Source organism: Peromyscus eremicus, chromosome 15 (assembly GCF_949786415.1).
Source record: "Peromyscus eremicus chromosome 15, PerEre_H2_v1, whole genome shotgun sequence".
Taxonomy (NCBI): domain Eukaryota; kingdom Metazoa; phylum Chordata; class Mammalia; order Rodentia; family Cricetidae; genus Peromyscus; species Peromyscus eremicus.
In genome coordinates this window covers 74033515-74053142 of record NC_081431.1, presented here as the reverse complement: position 1 = coordinate 74053142, position 19628 = coordinate 74033515, and positions in this window count along the sequence as shown.

Sequence of the window (19628 nt, the reverse complement as noted above, 5' to 3'; positions counted from 1 at the left end):
AGTAAAGTCTAAATCCACCATGCAGCTTAATGTGCCACTTGCAGAGGCCTCCATCCCGCCATACTGCAGGTCGAGTGCACATGCTAGGAACCCACAAGTAGCTCAAACCGGCAGCTGCTGCTCATTTGAGGGAGACAATTAGGAACTGTTTTTAGCTCCGTTTTAGAATCTTTTTTCTCAGTTTTTAGGTGGAAACTCTTGCCACCACGTTGGATGCCAAGACTGTTTATGGAGAGGACCCAAAAGAATTAGTAGTTCTGCTTCTTATCCCTTTCCAGAAATTGGGAGTGTTGTCATATTTGTTTGTTTGTTTCAGTTTCTTCCCCTCCAGAAGCCATAAATGTTTAGGTTCAGTGGTCCATGCTTCGGTTTCTTGCTGTCTTTCTTATCCTTCTATATAAAAGCATTACTTCCAATAAATGTTATGTGTGGGTGTGACCACAACTGCAGTCTATACACCTGGGATGGAGAGATACATCAACACCTTGTAAGTGGATCAGCTGAAACTACACTACCTCTCTCCCAGCCCATCAGTCCTATAAAGCCTTAGTAGTCCCTGAGCAGAGACCCTCAATGGTGCCCCTTTCTTGGAATGAACTTCTGATATACAGGAGCTCTGCTTGCCTCCTACCTTCTCTTAAATTTTATCTACCATCTTTTAACAAAAGCCCTTTAAAAACTCTCCCTCTTGCCGGGCGGTGGTGGCGCACGCCTTTAATCCCAGCACTTGGGAGGCAGAGCCAGGTGGATCTCTGTGAGTTCGAGGCCAGCCTGGACTACCAAGTGAGTTCCAGGAAAGGCGCAAAGCTACACAGAGAAACCCTGTCTCGAAAAAACCAAAAAAAAAAACAAAAAAAACAAAAAACAAAACTCTCCCTCTTATTGACCATAAAATTCATTATTTGAGATTACAAGACAAAGATTCCAGAAGCCACTGGCCTGAGATAGGTTGATCACCACTGATTACCAGAGATCCTAGCCACCCCAAGTTATGCTTACCTGAATTGAGAGAGCCTCCTTCAAACTCAGAAAATTCCTGCTTTCCCCAGTTCATTTGAGCCCATTAATTTTCTCTCATGGATTGAGGAGGGCATCTAGTTCCCCCTAAGTTACCTGAACTTTCATAAGTAAGCATTTACCTGTACTTCTTCTGTAACTAACTGGAACAATACTTGTTCACCAAGCTACACTGTGTAGAATTCTGAACACAACACAAAACAGAAAGAATCTGTGGCCCCAACGTAAAAGTGAACATGCCAAAGAGCATATAAATGACATCAGATCATGGAAGTAATTATGCTGAGGAGTAACACTGATCTTTGTAAAATCAGGGCTCACATGCTGCAGGTCCCTCAGCTATGACCCTATCATGATGCCTGGATAACACCGGGAACTCATGTGGAGGCTATTAAGGAAAGCAGCACAGAACTGCACTTCTTGGGATAGCTGTTTTGCACCTTCCTGGTAGAAGAAGGATCTTAACAAGGCTACATCTGGATTCATGGCAGAAAATATTGCCTCCCTGCTGGGGATGATGTGAATGTGTTGCTCCGATTGACTAATAAATAGAATGCTGATTGGCCAGTAACCAGGCAGGAAGTATAGTGTAGGCAGGATAAGGAGAGAGGAGAATTCTGGGAAGTGGAAGGCTGAATCAGGAGATGCTGCTAGCTGCCACCATGTGGAGCAGGATGTAAAGTACTGGTAAGCCACAAGCCACATGGCAAGGTATAGATTTATAGAAATGGGTTAATTTAAGATATAAGAACTTGATAGCAAGAAGCCTGAGCCCCATGGCCACACAGTTTATAAATAATATAAGCATTTCTGTGTTTATTTGGGTCCAAGCAGCTGTGGGATTGATGGGTGAGAGAGATTTATCCTGACCGTGGGCCTGGCAGGACCAAGAGATAACCCCAACTACACCTCCCAGACAATGATCCATTTAGCTTGGCTCTGGACATGCACAGTACTTGACAAAATCTGAACCTATAAGATAATACAGGCAATTTAAGTTTGAAGGGATCTTCCTTTGAGTTTTTGCTAAGAAATTCAAAGCCGAACAGTTTCTAAGAAAGGAGTTTCATATTGCTTACCTTTGAGACAGGTTCACCAGAGGGCAATGAATCTACTTACCTAAATCAATATGCATTGATTTATAGTTGATGTTTTTGTCTTTATATATTATGTCCTCCTAGGACAGAACCTTTCCTTTCTTGCTTAAATTTACTGGGTTGTTCTAGAAGGGCATGAACACTTTCAAATATATGCTGAAGGCAAGAAAAGTGCTGACTTAACTCTCAGAGGAATTGTGTTAGTATTAAGTCTGTGGCTCCTTCTCTATGGACAGTCACCTTTTTGATTTAATGCATGCCAACATGAATGCACCTTAGCAAATCAACCCTAAAGATTATCAGAGGCATTACCAAAGGTCTTTAGAATCTCAATGATTCTAATCCTTCCTAGTTCTCCCACTATAAACACCAACACTCACTGTGTCTGACACAGAGACACCTCCAGCTAGTTCTTATTAAGGTGAGTATTTGCCACTGACTCTTCTTGCTCTGAACAGTTATTTGCAGTTGCTTAAACATAAACTTACTGAACCCATTATAACTTGGCTGTGATGAGTTAGCAAGCAGACTAGTGACTAAATTAACAACTGCATATATATCTGTTAATATGTGTACATCACTCTTAATTACATTTATTAGTTACTTTTCTCAGTGTTGTGGCAAACTGCCCATAAAAAAACTATTTAAGGGTGGAAGGTTTATTTTATCTTACAGTTCAAGTATACAGTCCATTATGGCAAGGATGGCTTGGAGACAGGAGGATGCAGCAGATGGTAAGATGACATCCACAGTCAGGACGCAAAGAGAGATGAATGCTGGCACTCAACTCTGTTCATGGTTTGCATTCAGTCTAGAATTTCAGTACATGGAATCACACTGTTCACATTTAGGGTGCTCTTCACTTCTCCATTAACCTAATCTAGAGACTCTTTTGCAGCAGACATATTCAGATAATTGTCTCTAGGTCTTATCAAGTTGACAATAGTAACTTTTACAATGCATATTGGCATTTATTTTAGATTGTTCTATGCATATTGTATCCACATAAACTTTTATCTTTTTGTTTTGTTTTGTTTTGTTTTTTTGAGACAGGGTTTCTCTGTGTAGTTTTGGTGCCTGTCCTGGAACTCACTCTGTAGACCAGGCTGGCCTCGTACTCACAGAGATCTTCCTGGCTCTGCTTCCTGAATGCTGGGATTAAAGGCATGTGCCACCACTGGCTGGCATAAATTTTTATCTTAAAACATATATATTTATGTGGTTTATATATTAAACAGATATATTATGTGCACTCTTGTGTGCCTAATAATTATATAATAAACCCCTAAAGCCTCCTTGATTTGAGGAAAATACATGTAATTTATAGAAGAATGAGCACCCCTCTCAACGTACTGTATTCTTTATTTATTGCAATAATTTTTCTAAGTTAGGGATTTTTAGCAAAAGCCTCAAGCTTATTATTTGGAGGTTTAATAACCTGATTATTTGGAGTACAATGCAGCAGGGTAAAACTGTACATTTCCATCTTGTGTCACACTTGAAGCCATAATTTAATGACTGTCTGTTTTGGGAATGTTGCTTGGTGGTCATGACCTTGGGCACATTACTTAGTGCTCATGAACTTTAGCTTCCTTCACAGAGCCAGGGGTAAGACACACACGTCAAGAGCTTGCTGTGAAGAAGCCCTCTTGCAAGCTGAGAGTACAGCATCTCACCCATAGCAGAGATTTGGAAATTGGCTCACCTTTACTACAGGAGTAGTAATTTGGGATTGCAGGAAGGCAGGGCCACCAGAATGCCTGTCAGCAAAACCTTTAAGAGTCTTACCACAGCAGGCCCCCATGGTCCTCACTCACATCAAGGCAGAGAGCTGAGGAATGGAGGTGTAGGTGCTTTAAAAATAACTGCATTCTATTAATCTTAGATATCTTTTTTAAAAAAAATGGCTAAGCTTTTCATGGCTCACTCAGACTGAAGAAGCCCAGTACTTCCATATTTATATCCACTGGTCACTTACAAGTCAACCAGAGAAGTCTGTTCTTGGCTGTTCTAATCTGTAAATCCACTCTCCCCTGCTAGCTCTCTTCTGAACATGCAGAAAGTGGCACGACCCTCTAATGTAGTTTTATTTCCTCCACTAGCTTGAGGAAAGAAGACAATGGAGGAAGATGGACCAAGCCTCAAAGGCTCTAGGGCTTGTGTTTTCATTCTTTTTCTCTCTTTCTTTCTTTCTCTTTCTTTCTTTCTCTTTCTTTCTTTCTTCCTTCCTTCCTTCCTTTCTTCCTTCCTTTCCTCCTTCCCTCCCCTCTCCCTCCCTCTCTCCCTCTTTCCTTCCTTCCTCCCCTCCCTCCTTCCTTCCTCCCTCTTTCTTTCTTTTGTTCTTTTACTCTTTCATTCTTATCTTCTTTCTTTTTAAATTTAGTTTTGTATTTATTTATTTATATATTGTTTTTACATCTCATCCAAAGTTTCCCCTCCCTCTTCTCCTCCCAGTCCCTCCTCAATACCTCCCCCACTTTGCTTCCTCCTCCTTTCAGTTTCTCTTCAGAAAAGGGTGGGCCTCCCATGGATACCAGCCAGCCACTATATGTCAAGTTGCAGTGAGACTAGGCATCTCCTCTTCTTTTAATGCTGGATGAGGCAATCCAGATGGAGGAAAGGGTCCCAAAAGCAGGCAACAGAGTCAGAGACAGTCCCTGTTTCCACTATTAGGTATCTCACAAGAAGACCAAGTTAGACATCTGTAATATATATGCAGAGGGCCTAGATCCGTCCCATGCAGGTGCCCTTGGTTGTCTCTTCAGTCACTGTGAGCCCAGGTTAGGTAGTTCTGTGGGTTTTCTTGTGGTTCCCTTGATCCTACTTGTAGTAGTGAAATGCTAACCTTCAACTCCAGAAAACACTGTGCAAGTGGGTAGGAATCATATTTGCTTCATCCCTGTCATGTGTTTCACATCTATACTTTCTACACCTAGGGTTCTGATGTGAAGATCTACCAAGCAGGAGGATTTGCCTTGGCCAGTGTGTTTATGTAACGTCATAGAAAACATTTACACCCACATACCCCTGATGACTATTCAATAATTATATCCTGAGAGGTTTTTAAACAGCTTGACTTTTCTACTTACAGTGGTGGCATGTTATATGCTACAGTCCACTGAATAAGTGTAGGAAGTCTGTGTCTCTGCTTTGATTTTTCCGTTTCCTTGTTTGTTTTTCACCTCTTAGTTTGAAGTTACTTAATAAATACATAATCAAAGAGATAGATGGACAGATAAAGATAAAAACATAAACAGAGCAGATATTCTTGTCTTATTAGACTTACTACTGCATTTCTGCCGTCTAGAGGCAACCTTTAACCAACTTGCATAAACTGAGCTCAGCACTACAATGGTGAAAGATACACCGAAATGCTTGGCCCACCTGGATCTAATGGGCAGCACTTGGGAAGGCTTCCTACCATGCAGTGGCCTTTTCCCAAACAGTTTACACCTGTGTTTGTTCAACAGCCACAACTGGTTCTCTAGTCTTTGTGTTAATGGGGATCCATGATTTTTAGCAATAAAGTTGTGTTTAAAATTCCCAAGCCATTTTTTATTTAATTGTTAAGAACATACATAAGATACGAGTAGGGTGTGGCTTAGGTGGTGGAGTGCTCACTGTGCAAGAATGAGGTGGACTTTGGAGCCTCAGCACTCTAATATCTGTCTGTAATCCCAGAACTAGGGGAGCAGAGATAGGCATATTCCTGAAAGTCACTGGTCAGCCAGACTGTCAAAATCTGTGAGCCTTAGATTCAATTGAGAGTACTTGTTTCCAAACAAAACAAAACAACAAGCAAAAGCAAACAAAAAACACAACACAAATTTTTTTTAAAAGGGGGGATGATTTTTTTTTAAAGTAGGTGGAGAGGTGAAGATCTGCTGAGGACAACCCATTTTTGACCTGTAGCCTCCAGAAGCACTTGATAGGTAAACATACACACACAGGTAAACATATACACACATGCATAGGTAAACATGTAAACACACATGAACATGTACACATATGCACAGAAATAAGAATACAATAGAAAATATTAATAGCAAGTGAGTTTAAAAACTTTAAAAAATCACTTTTCCTGAGAATTCAATAAGGGTAGATTTATCTTGTAGAGGATTCAAGATCACATCAAATTGGAGATGTTCATTATCAACCAGTTTATAAAATGGTGTTCCAAACACCAGAAACTCTAACTTATTTTAGATTTATTCAGCCAAGGATGAGAAAGATGCCTTCTTTTTAATTGCTAAGCAATCTATTAACATCTTCCATTGATGTATAAGATTAAAAGCAGGAAAATAAATAAGCAATGATAAAAAAGAAATTGTCTGAAAAAGGCTTTGGATCATGGAAAAAAAGTGCTGTGTGGCAAGTCTACACTCTCTTTCTGAAATAAGAGAGAAAATGAGGAAAGCATCCTTAAGCTGGGCCAATTTGTACCATGTTTCTTAGACAACAGGTTTCCTTCATTTGGTTTTTTTCTAACTTTATGTGATGGACTACAAAGTCTTGGACCACAGTAGAAAAAGCATGGCTCTATCTGTCCTGAAACTCACCAAATACTGAATTATGGACCATTTGGAACTGTCAATTGTTTTGCAGTAAGTATTTCTAAGAGAACATACCGATTGTAAAGAACAGTTGGAACAGCATGTGTACACACAGGTATATACATATAGACATAATCACATACTAGATCCGCTATAATAATTAAATATGATTGCTAGGTGAGTAAAATTTTGACAACTGTGATTCTTAGTGGTAATTTCTACATAATGAATCCTAGAATCACCAATGAAACTGGTCTCAACATACCTGTAGAGGATTCTCTTGATTGCATTAATTGATGTGGGAAGGTGCTTCTTAATTGGGGGGGGGGCAGCGAAGTGGGGGTGGGGGTTGGGGGGGACCCAGGCTATATAAATGAAAAGTGGTGAACTGAGCAAGTATTCATGTATCAAAATAAAAGAACTATCAAAATAAAAGAACTATCCCCTTCAGGCACCCACATTTGTGACTTCCCTAATGTGGTAAACTCTGCCTTAGACTGCTTTTGATGTGTGACTTGTTTTTGTTTTTTTTTTTTAATGTTTTGATGTTGTGGTAGTTTGAATGTAATTGGCCCACATAAGCTCATAGAGAGTGGAACTATTAGGATGTGCGGTTTGTTAGAATAGGTAGAGCCTTGTTGGAGGACGTGTGTCACTGTAGTCAGGGGCTCTGAGGTCTCATATATGTTCAAACCACACCTAGTATCTCAGCTCACTCCCTGTTGCCTGCCAATCAAGAGGTAGGACTCTCAGTTTAGCACCCACCATGCCTGCATGCCTGCCTCCATGTCCCACCATGATGATACGATCTAAATCTCTGAAAATGTAAGCCATCTCAATTAAGATTTTTCCTGTATAAGAGTTGTTGTGATCATGTTGTCTCTTCACACAAATAGAAACCATAAGTAAGACAAGTGTGATTGTTTATGGCCCCAGTTATTCTCTTTTTGAATAGTAATGCTTCCTCTGTGCCATTACAATATGATAACATCTAGCTCTGATTTTGTTGGACTGACTTTTAAAAGTTTGGGACTGTTGGTAACTGGGAAATTTTAGAGTTGAACTGAAAATATTTTATACTATAAGATGCCCTTAATACTATGGGTATGTTGGAAGAAAGGATATCACTTAAAAGTGATGTGATTTGAGTGCCAACTAGCTGAGGATTTGTAATTGTTATTGCTAATTGTCCACCTGGGAGACAGACCTCTGGACACACCTGTCAGGATTCTTTTGATTACATTAATTGATATGGGAAAAGCTATATTAATTACGGGTGGGACCTGGGTGGTATCCATCAGAAAGTGAGCAGAACACTAGCATGCATTCATTCATTGCTCTTTTCTTCTGAGTGAAGAGATATTAGGACCAGCTCTCTAATGCTCCTGCTATTGTGACTTCCTCATGACAATAGCATATAACCTGGAAATACGTGTAACTTCAAATTGTGATTCAGAAGAAATCTTTTCTCCTCTAAGTTGCTTTTGTCAGAGTTTTTTTTTTATCACAGCAACAGGAAAGATAACTAATACACCAGCTCAGCTCTTCCTGGTATAAATGATGCTTTATTTTCTGTCTTCAAACTAAAGTTCATTTACTGTTGCTGGGATAACTGACCAAGGAGAATGGCTTTTCTTATAACAATCAGAAATGAGAAAATAAGCCATGGTAGAAAGATAAGAAGAATTATCTTACTATATTTAACCTCTGTTTAAGGCTGAAAAACTTATTGTATCTAATCTCTTTGCAGCTATTCCAAACCACTAGCTTTTATTACCCAAATCCCATTAGGCATAAGATTATTTATATTTGTCACTTGCACACACATACACATGCATTCACAAACTAAGCCTGATAAAGAAAAATAAATACATTTTAAATCAGATTTTCTGCTTGTCTGTGATATTTCTTATACTTGCTTCTAACCCTGCCACTCTTGGGTCTTGAAGTACAAAATTGATTTTAAAAACATTCCCTTGAAGAGAAAAAGGACTAATAATTAACCCTACATCTTCAGGTAATTTTTTAAAATGTTGTTGGGTTTTGGATCATAATTTAGTTCAAACATTTTCCATCCCCTTTCTCCCTCTAAACTCCCCTTACACACATACTAAGCACCTACTGATTCCATTTTAATGTTGCTTATATACACACATGTTAAGGACTGACGACTTGAAACTGAATCATCTATCAGATGCCTCATCCCTGAGTTAAATTGGTTCTCCCTTTTTCAGGAGCCATTAACTAACTGTAGCTCATCATCTAGAGGTAGGGACTCGAGAACTTTTCTCCATCCACATTAGCAAGTCAGGTGGTATTGTAAATATACAGGGATTTTTAGGCAACCACATGGTTGAGATTTCACGGGTGTATTTTTTTTCTGTCATGTCTAGAAGAAACTATCATTTTTTTAAAAATATGAAAGGTGTCCTGGTTCTTAGACTCTTGAGTTCTCCAACTGTGTTCTTTTATCCCCGTGCATGCGGACAGCAGAAGACAATCTCTCTCATCATTCCTCAGGTGGTATTCACCCTGTTTTGTGAGACAGGTACTTGCTGGCATAGAGTTTGCCAAATTGCTAGCCTGGATTGACAGCAAGTCCCACAGATCTACATTTCTGTCTCCCAAATACTGTAATTACAAGTGTGTGCCACAATGCCTGGCTTTGTTTTTACATAGTTTCATGGGTTAAAATAGAATGAATTCTGGTCCCTTTGCTTATAGAGCCATCTCTGTAGTCCCCAAAATCTCAAAATGTTGTGCTTGGACATTTGTGTTACTGTACCTTCTAAATAAATTGGTGGTTCTTCTGCCATGAATGAAGGCACGCCCATAGTGGCCCCCTAAATCAGTCACCCAACATGCCTCTTCCCAAGTAAAGTTGGAAAAGGTAGCACTATGCTTTCTATGTTATGCTCTCATGCAGACTACCCACAAGGCACAAGCAGTAGTGGACAAGCAGTAGTATATTATAGGGTAAAGATGATAAGGCTCTAGATTTTGGTCCAGTTTTATGGCACTTTAATTTTACCTATGGTGCTTCTACCTCAGGCAAATCACTTTATGTTTTTGACCATAATTTTCCCTCTTATGAGATAAGGAAAATAGAGTCCATCAGAATAAATTGTGTTTATAAATTGTGTGTATAGTCCATATAACATATTTAGATAATAAATTTATCTCAGGGAACAAGGGTTTAGTATGGGTTAGGCAGTGTCCATGATGAGATTACAGAACACCTCTAGGAATCATAAGGACTGGCTGCCAGTCCCTATTCTGAAATGATCCCCAAGTCTTTAAAGAAGGAGGTGCAGTATATGCGTCCCATTTAGAAACAGACATTTTTTTTTAAATCTTTTGTTCTCTGTACTTCAGCCAGCTATTGGTCTCTTTTATGATCATTATCTTCTGCAAACAAAAGCTTCTCTGATGAAGTTTGAGAAATTCATTAATCTACATGTCATTAACTGTTGGCTTAATACTATGTACATTTAATAGAATAATAGTAAAAGTTTCTTTACTAGGGTCTATGATCTGTCTACTCATTGATTTCTGGTCTGATTGTTGGCAATCTTTAAATCCAATCAGAAAGTAGTTAGTTACCCTCACATTGTTTGTGCCAGTATTACAACAGTGAGTATGTTTTGTCAGCCTGACTATTATAGTAGCTCACAAGGCTCACTCTTGGGTAAGCTGATGATTACTTTTCTCCTCGAGTAACATACATAACACTTTCCAGAACTATGAAAACCAGGGATGAAGCTTCCAGGTCAGTACGAGCATTATTTCTATATGTTCTGTGACTAAACTATGTGGTGTCTTTATTAACAGGATCTTTCTCTCTGGTTCTCAATAGTAACCAAGAGCATTGACAAGAGACTGTAGTGTTATTGGGTCTTTGGTAACTCACTGGCCAATGACCGCCATATAGATAACCCACTCCTGTCATTGGGCTCTTTATCTTTTTGCTTCTAGTAGCCAGTAGGGGTACTTTTGTCTGTTATGGGTTAACCCCATTTTGACTGTCTATCTATCTACCTATCTATCTGTTTGTCTGTCTGTCTGTCTGTCTGTTTGTCTATCTATCTATCTGTCTATCTGTCATAATATATATATATTATATATATATATATGAACTGTCAAATATCACCTATATCTATCATTGCAATATCTATCTTCTATCTATCATTTATTTATTTATCATGTATCTATCTATCTATCATCAGTAATCAATCCGTCTATTATTTCTATGTCTTCTCTAGCTATAGTTTCTCTTTCCCACAAAATCGTGGAACCCCATTATGTAATACTACTTAAATTTATGGTCCCATTAATGGTCCCATAGATTTTTATAGTTGTAGTCATTTTGCTTAATATTTTCTTCCTATATTTTGATCAAACACATCCACAATGACTGATTAAATTTTTGACTAACAATTTTAAAGTCTGTGTTTCCTAAAGAAAAATTTGTTACTTTTTTTGTTTCTTTGCCTGCATTGGCCAGACAATCTTGACTTTTGAATGAATGATTTGCAGCCCATTTATAGATTTTACATATGCTATTTACTGTATTTTTGTCAAAAATCAAGTATTGCAAAGAATTCAACTCAACTTTGGAAAAAAGACTCTAATGTTTGTGCATGGACTGTTAAAGGTTGTTATTTTGCTAATGTTACTTGTTGCATGGCTTTTTCTAGACTCCTCTGTGAAGTCTGTTTATTATATGTATATCATTTAGTCTTTGCTTATTATAAAGGTCAGTTAATGTTTAGAAAAATATTTCTTTTACTTCTTGGAGATAATATAGCTCCAAGCCTTCATTGATAACTTCCACGTATGTGCTAGCATAGGCTATAACCACTTTACTGGTTAATTGAAAAGTCTACCTTCCATCTCACTTCCTGTTTATATAGACCACCATAATTAGCAGACATGGAATATTGTTATATGTATAATGTATACAGATTTTTATGTATATATATTATATATAGTCCTGTATGTATGTGTATATATATGTGTGTATATATATATGTGTATATATATATGTGTGTGTATACAGTTTAAACAGTTTTCCATTGCCTAAGGTATCTGCCCTGTTGATCAATTTTCTTTTACTTTATTCAAGAATATTTTATGAAAAAGGCTGTTCTCATTAGGTGAGCCTCAAGCCATCATATTTTAAGATATCTTTAACACAGGATCATTCTGAGATCTCTCAGATAGCCTCAAATTTCAATTCCTTGGAAATCGCTATGGGAGAACAGATGTTCACAGAACATATTTTTTCTACATTTCTTCTTTGACATGCATTTCCATCATGACTATTGGTGCTAGATTTTCAAGGTTATATGATGTTGGACATGTGAGGTGAAAGCAGGTCAAAGTAAAATGTCACAGACTTACCTGGTCCCCGAGACGCATTAAAAGCCTAACACCTACAAAGATTCTTTGCCATTCTTATCTCCATGTAAATAAAATACAAACATATACATGGGATAAAAAGTGATTTGCTTCAATATCAAGAGCAGTTGTCTATGAATAGTAATTGTAAGTTTTTTTTCTTGATGCCTTTCTGTACATCCCTGATTTTTTCATATTTGACACTTTAATGAGATCATTTGGAGATCTGTCACTTAGCTATGGAATATTTATAGGCATTGTAAGTGGCTCCCCTACTTTGGGAGAATACCACATCAGAGGAAGACAAATCATAGTCTTCAGAGCATCCTGTAAAAGCAAGAGCATAGCCACATCAGAATCCTGACTTGCTTTTCTTTAATATGCATAGAACCTTCTAGCAGCCTGCAGAGTAAACTCAGACTATATCAAAGAACAGCTGTAAGCTGTTCTGCCAACACAATATAGATGATCTATTATTACAAATCCCTGGAACAACCCTTAATACTGACTCAGTACTGTCTAGTATCATGGATGCTCATCCCAGCTGCCAGTCATGAGATGATCCAGCCAACATTTCTATTGGACTGCCTTGATCATGATGCTTAACAGCATGAGATTTTCTTGTTGACTATGTAATATGTCCCTAATGTTACTGACAGTCTTGCAAAAGAAAAATACTATGACTTATCCCATTGCCTTTAAAATACCAATAAGAGCCTATTCATGTTGCTTCACACTGTCTAAGAGTCTGAGTCTAATGAACTAAGTCAAATACATTTGGCAAGAAGAGAGAATGTTAGGTATTTGTTAGATAAATGATAGTCATTGCATCCTGTAGCTGGAGTTTTCTCCAGTTCTGCCTCGTCCACAGTCAGGACAAATCTCTCTCACCCGCCAGTCCCACAGCCACTTTGACCCAACTGAGTAAATACATAGAGACTTATGTTGTTTAAACTGTTTGGCCTAATGGCTAAGGCTTCTAGCTATCCAGTTCTTACATCTTAAATTAATCCATTTCTATAAATCTATACCTTGCCACATGACTCATGGCTTACCGGCATCTTCACATGCTGCTTGTCATGGTGGCAGCTGGAAGCATCTCCTCCCACCTTCCTGTTCTCTCAATTCTCCTCTCTGTTAGTCCTGCATATACTTCCTGCCTGGCCACTGGCCAATCATTGTTTTATTTATTAACTAATCAGAGCATTTGACATACAGACCATCCCACAGCATCATCCCTGCCATTTTCAGTCTTAAGCTGTTTAGTTAAAAAAGGAACCATTTCTCCTCTCTTAGTTAAAAACTGGCCCACAAATATCTCCAAGGCATTGATTAGAAGCATCTAGACTGCCCCTATTTTTCCATATTTTTTCCTTCAATCTTGTGTGTTTGTGTGAGCACAGCCATACACGTACCACAGTACAGGTGTGAAGGTCCAAAGACAACCTCTGTCCTCTGTAGCAGGGTCCTCTACTGTTGTTCCCTTTGTGGGAGGGGAGCAAGTAGGTGCAGATTCAATGACATAGACTCTGGGAGAATGTCAAAACAGCAAACTCAGTTTATTCAGGAAGAGGCAAGCCATATATACCTTCCACCCCACCCTGGGGGAAGGTCTGATGAATATGCATCTCCTGGTGTAACATGGCTGCCTCTCATTGGTTCAGGTCATCTCCAGATTGTGTCTCAGCTGCTGTTGCTAAGACCCTTAGGCAGACCCAGGTTGGCTTTCAGAAAGTATCTTTTTTTACTAGTTTGGGCTGGCTGGCCCTCAAGCCTATTACGGATGAGTCATCTCACAGTCCTCATCTTCCATCTTGTTTGAAATGGTCTCTTTTTATGCCTGGAACTCATATATGCTAGGCCACTTGGCCTTTCTCTGCCTCCCATGATGACATTCAAGTTTGAACATCATTGTAGCTATCATTTTTTCATCTCTCAATGGCTTTTAAAACATATTATTGTTGTTGTTTTGAGTACATGTGCTCCTAAATGTGTTTGCATTTTCATGTATGCCATGGCACACATATGGAGGTCAAGTTAAACATTTTTCCTCCCCCTTCATGTTGGTTCTTGGGATGAAATTCAGGTCATCGGGCTTTGTGGAGAAAACAGCTTTACTCACTGAGTCATCTTCCTGGTTCCTCTTTTAAGTCAGACTGAATATGGGTCATTAAAATCTCTCATGATAACATCTGCCTCTCCCAGCTTCTAACTTCAATGTCACATTTCCAGCTTGTATATCACATATCCGTTCTTTTATCTTATGTCTTACTTCAATTCTCTTTGATCAGCTCTTCCAAATAAAGATTTCACAAGAATTGTTCAGAGTTGTCTAGGACATATTTCCTTATCTCTCCCTTGGCTTCCGATCCATATTCTTAGAACATGGCTTGCCCCTCCTCTGTGATAAACCAGGCTCTCTCACAGTGGTGCCCAGAGGGGAGGTTCTATCCCTGGCTCAGGTAACAATATCTTAACAATTCTTTCTGATCTCCTTAGGTTCTGTTCACAAAGTATTATAAGTTCCTCTTTTCTTTATTCAGAGATATTATAATCTAGAAAATCAGCAAGGACTCTGCTTTCCCTGGAACAACAACTACAACAAAATCAATTCAATTCAATGGCCAGGTGGGTCTACAGAGTTAACCTTTTCCTTCTGGCCTGGTAGACTTTGTCAGTGAGATTCTCATCATTACTGTGTGTCTGAGTGTCAGGGGGATGGTTCACACAGACCAAGGTCATTTAATCTTACATACATTTTGGACTGTCTAGATAGTGTCTGCATTTAAGATTAACATAGAACAAAGCAGCCATCAGCATTGGATACATTCTCAGTTGGAGTTGCTACTTCTCACAGTTACTGTAATGAAGCACCATGGTTACTACGGCTCACAGTTCCACATAATAGATCACCATCAAAAGCAGCCAGGGCAAGCCGGGCGGTGGTGGCGCACGCCTTTAATCCCAGCACTTGGGAGGCAGAGCCAGGCGGATCTCTGTGAGTTCGAGGCCAGCCTGGTCTACAGAGCGAGATCCAGGAAAGGCGCAAAGCTACACAGAAAAACCCTGTCTCGAAAAAACTAAAAAAAAAAAAAAAAAAAAAGCAGCAAGGGCAGAAATTCAAACATGGAAGGAGCCTGGAGAAGGGAATTGATGGTGAATCCATGGCAGGGTACTGCTTACTGTCTTACTCATCATGGCTTGCCCAACCTGCTTTATAATAGCACCCTGGATCACCAGCCCAGGTATGACAACTGACTACAATGGGCAGTGCCTCCCATATCAATTATTAATTAAGAAAATGTTCTAAAGCCTGATCTTATGGAATCATTTTCTCAGTTGAGGTTTCTTCTTTTCAGATAACTCTAGCTGTGTCAAGTTGACATAAAGTTAGTCACCAAGGTACATGGATGTGGTGATACACTATAATGGAAACATCTCTTACATTCTAAGAGACTGTAACTTTTGCTGTACCTCATAGCTAGAGTTAATAAAGTACCTTAAGAACACTTCAGAATGATATTCTACTATGTACTCAGCCTCTTTGTTTAATCTGCTTTTAAGAGAACAATTAACAAGTATCCTTACTTCCCTAGGATCTCCCACATAATTATTATTTAAAACAGAAAGTAATGCATAGTTAACTCTTAAATTATGTACTCATCTATGTTCCATAGCCAGAGAGCAAACCATGCTTGTATGTCCTGTATTATATGAATGTATGTATGTATGATATATATGCTGAAACTGGCAAATAAGTTGAACAAATATTCACCATAAATATTAAAAGCACGACACAGATAATTCTTGGTAATATTGGCTTGGCTTTCTTGATATTTGGGCAATTTGAGGTCAGTCAAAGTCTGTAACATATCATCCCTCATAAAATTCTGTTAACGATTTCCATAAAATATGCCTCATTTCCCCATGATGCCTTCCTTTGTTCTGTTAAAATAAATACAAAGCAAAAGCCTTTTATTAGAGACACAAAAAGAGAGACAGACATAGAGACAAACAAGGTAGCATTCAGGCAGAATCAGACTCATGCAACAGCCAGGAAGCAGACAGAAGACACAAGGACAGAAACAGAGAATTCTGACACATGCTCGCTCTTGGTTAATCTACGCAAAGAAGGAAGTGTTTTAACTTATTTTACTAATGTGACACCAGGCATGCTGCTGACTCTGAAGTTAACACAGATGTGTTTAATCAATGCACTTACTGATTTCTCCTTCATGGTAAAGTATAAATGGGCTCTTGTAAAAGAGATTGTAAATGATATATGGTATCATCTGGAACAGTACCTGTGTGCAATATTCTAACTGTATCCACTGTTGAAAGGATAAAAGGAAACAAAGAAAATAAGTTTCCTTTTTTAGTCAGAACAGTTGCCAAAAATACAAATATCACAACTCATGACAACTTGAAACAAGTATGAACTTAGAATGGTTAGAATTCAGATATAAATATAGTTATCTTTTTGCCAAAAATATTTTATTTAAAAAGAGATAAGATGGATAACACATTTCACAACTGAATTCATAAAATATTTAATAAGACAGGAAACATTCAGGGAATCTCCACTTGAAAAGAATATTGAAGGTAGCAAGTTACAGACTCCCACAATTCTTCCATGATTTTCCTGGGACAACATAGGAACTATCTTAGTTTCTGTTGTGGTTGGTTATATAACATTATGGCCAAAATCAGCTTGGGGAAGAAAGAGTTTATTTTTTCTTACAACTCTCAGTTCATACTCCATCACTGAGGGAAGTCAGGGCAAGAACTCAAGGCAAAAACCATAAAGGAGTTCTACTTACCTGCTTGCTTTCATGATTTGCTCAATCTGCTAAACCATTCAGGACCCCTTGCCCAGAGGTGGAACTGACCACTTTGGGATCACCACCCCGCTCCACATGAAGCATTAATTAAGACAATACCTCATAGACTTGTCTACAGGCCAGCCTATGTAGAGGTTTTCATAATTAAGTTACTCTCTTCTCAGATATTTGTTCTAGTTTTGTGTCAAAAGTTGACAGAAACCAAACAAAACAATTGGTGCCTTGTCAACTAGATACACAAACACATGACTTATTAAGCTATAATCTTTCCTTTTTTATCTATCTCCACGATATCAAAGTATAACAATATCACAATACAAAATGTTGCAACTTTTTTAAACTTTCTTTTTATTTATTCTTTGTGTCTTTCACATCATGCATCTCAATTCCATTCATTTCCCCACCCCAGTATATCCCCCCTCTGCCCTTGAAATTCTCTCCCCAAAATAAAATAAAATGTGAGAAAAGAGGAGATACGAAAAGAAAAATCAGTCTCATTATAGAAGCTGTAATGTGACCGTGAGTCATGCTGTTGTGGGATATTTGTACACTGTGTGAAGGTGCATTGCTCTGATTCATGTAATAAAAAGATGACTGATCAAGAGCTGAGCAAGCAGTAGAGACAGGATTTCTGGAGAGATAAAGGAAAAGGAGGAGGGATATAGGCATGCAGGAGATGGAGAGGAAACTGGAGGTACAAAATGGAAGAGAGGTAATACATGTGATAGAACATAGATTAGTATAAAGTGGTTAATTTAAGTTATAAGAGCTCATTAGGAACAAACCTAAGCTATAGGCCAAGCTTTTATAATTAACAAGAAGTCTCCATGTTCTTATTTTTGTGAGCTGGTGTCCCAAAGAAAAATCTTACTCCATCAAAGAGGAAACCCTTTTATCCATCTGTCTTTACTCATAAGTATTCATTGGAAAGAGTCATTGGTCTGGTTTGAGTCCTCTGGTTTCTGCTACACTGTTGATGCTGTGCCCTCACTGGGCTTCCTCTTGGTTATCCTTTTGTTGTCTTGTGCCATGGAGATCCTGAAGCTTTGGGTCTGCAGGTATGGCCCCTTTCCATGCTCTACCAGATCACAGATGGGAGGGATGCTGGGGAGGGCCAACTCATAATCCTGGTTCTGGGCCTGTATAGTTGCAGTGTTGGTCAGCCTGCCAGCTCTTCATTGTCCATACCACCAGAGTTCTCCATCACTGCCCTGACTAGATCAACCCTTGCATCAATGCACAAGGGATAGGGTCAGTTCTCCTTTCATGCCCTCGGGATCAGCTTTCCCTCACATACACCATCAGGGCCAGCTCTATTGTGTCGCCCAGGGAATGTGCAGGGGCCATACTCCCAAGTACTGCAGATGGTGATGAGAAGGCACAACTGTATCACTCTTATGATTCAGGGCCAGCTCTCCCACCTGCCACAGGTGGCGGGGGCGGGAGGTGGGGGGTTGGCAACTCTCCCCTGTCCACATCACCATAGAAATATTGCAACTTGTTTTTGTTTTTGTTTTTTGAGACAGGGTTTCTCTGTGTAGCTTTGCGCCTTTCCTAGAACTCACTTTGTAGCCCAGGCTGGCCTCGAACTCACAGATATCCGCCTGGCTCTGCCTCCCGAGTGCTGGGATTAAAGGCGTGTGCCACCACCGCCCGGCCCGAAATATTGCAACTTTTAAATCACTCTTTAAAATATAAAACAATAGGAAATAAACCCTTTCTTCATCAAGCTGACTTTGGACATTGCATTTTTTAGAGCAATAGAAACTTTAAGGATTTCACTTTAAATGTGTAGTGTTTTAAAAACCTACGAAGTCACTCTAAAAATATGAAAAAATCTTTCTAAAATATCCAGTATCTCTAAAATATTCCAAATATCTCTAAAGTATCTGAAATTTCTATAAAACCTGTGAAAAAATAACTGTTGGCTCCCATAAAATCAAAATTAAGTTACATAATTTGTATTTCAAAAAGGAAGAACCAGGGTACAGTTACGATCAGATCAAAGCAAACTCAAGTCCAATAGTATAAGAAGGTAAGTGTTGGATATTTGAGAATCCCTCCCTATCCTCTGGGCTCCAAAGGTTTAGAAAAATCTGCTTCTCTAGCTCTGTCATCTGTAACACATGTAGGTTCTCTATGAGCTCAGGCTATCTCTACTCTGTGCCCACTACTATCCCTGGTAATCATCCGAGAGTAAAAGCATCTACAAAGTGCTGGGTTTTTCACTGCAACTGGCCTGTAGCTTCACCAGTAGCATCTTCAGACTCTCTTCTAAGATTTTCATCAAGCCAACTAGTGTGAAACTTCCACTTCTCTCCATGACCCCTTCAATCCTGGCATTTCTATTGCAACTGAGGCTGCAACTTTCCTAAATGGCCTCTCCTGCCCTCTCCTTAGAGACTCCAGCCCTGCCACACAGCATCAAGCTGCAGCTGCTTTCCATGACCCCTTCAGGCCTTCAAATCCAGCAGCTCCTGGGGGATTCTCACAAGTTACACAGTTCATTTGCCAGCATGAGAGGAAAACTTGACTGCCTCTGGAACAGGGCTTCTGCATACTGACAGAGAAAACACTTGCCAAGAAGATTTTGCCTCAATGATGCCAGCCTCATTTTAATCACAGCCAATTCTTCAGCCCCAGCTGAAGAGTATGGACTATCCCAACAAAGTAAAGGTTTCACTTCAGTGATTCTGGTCTTTTGTTAATCACAGCCAGTT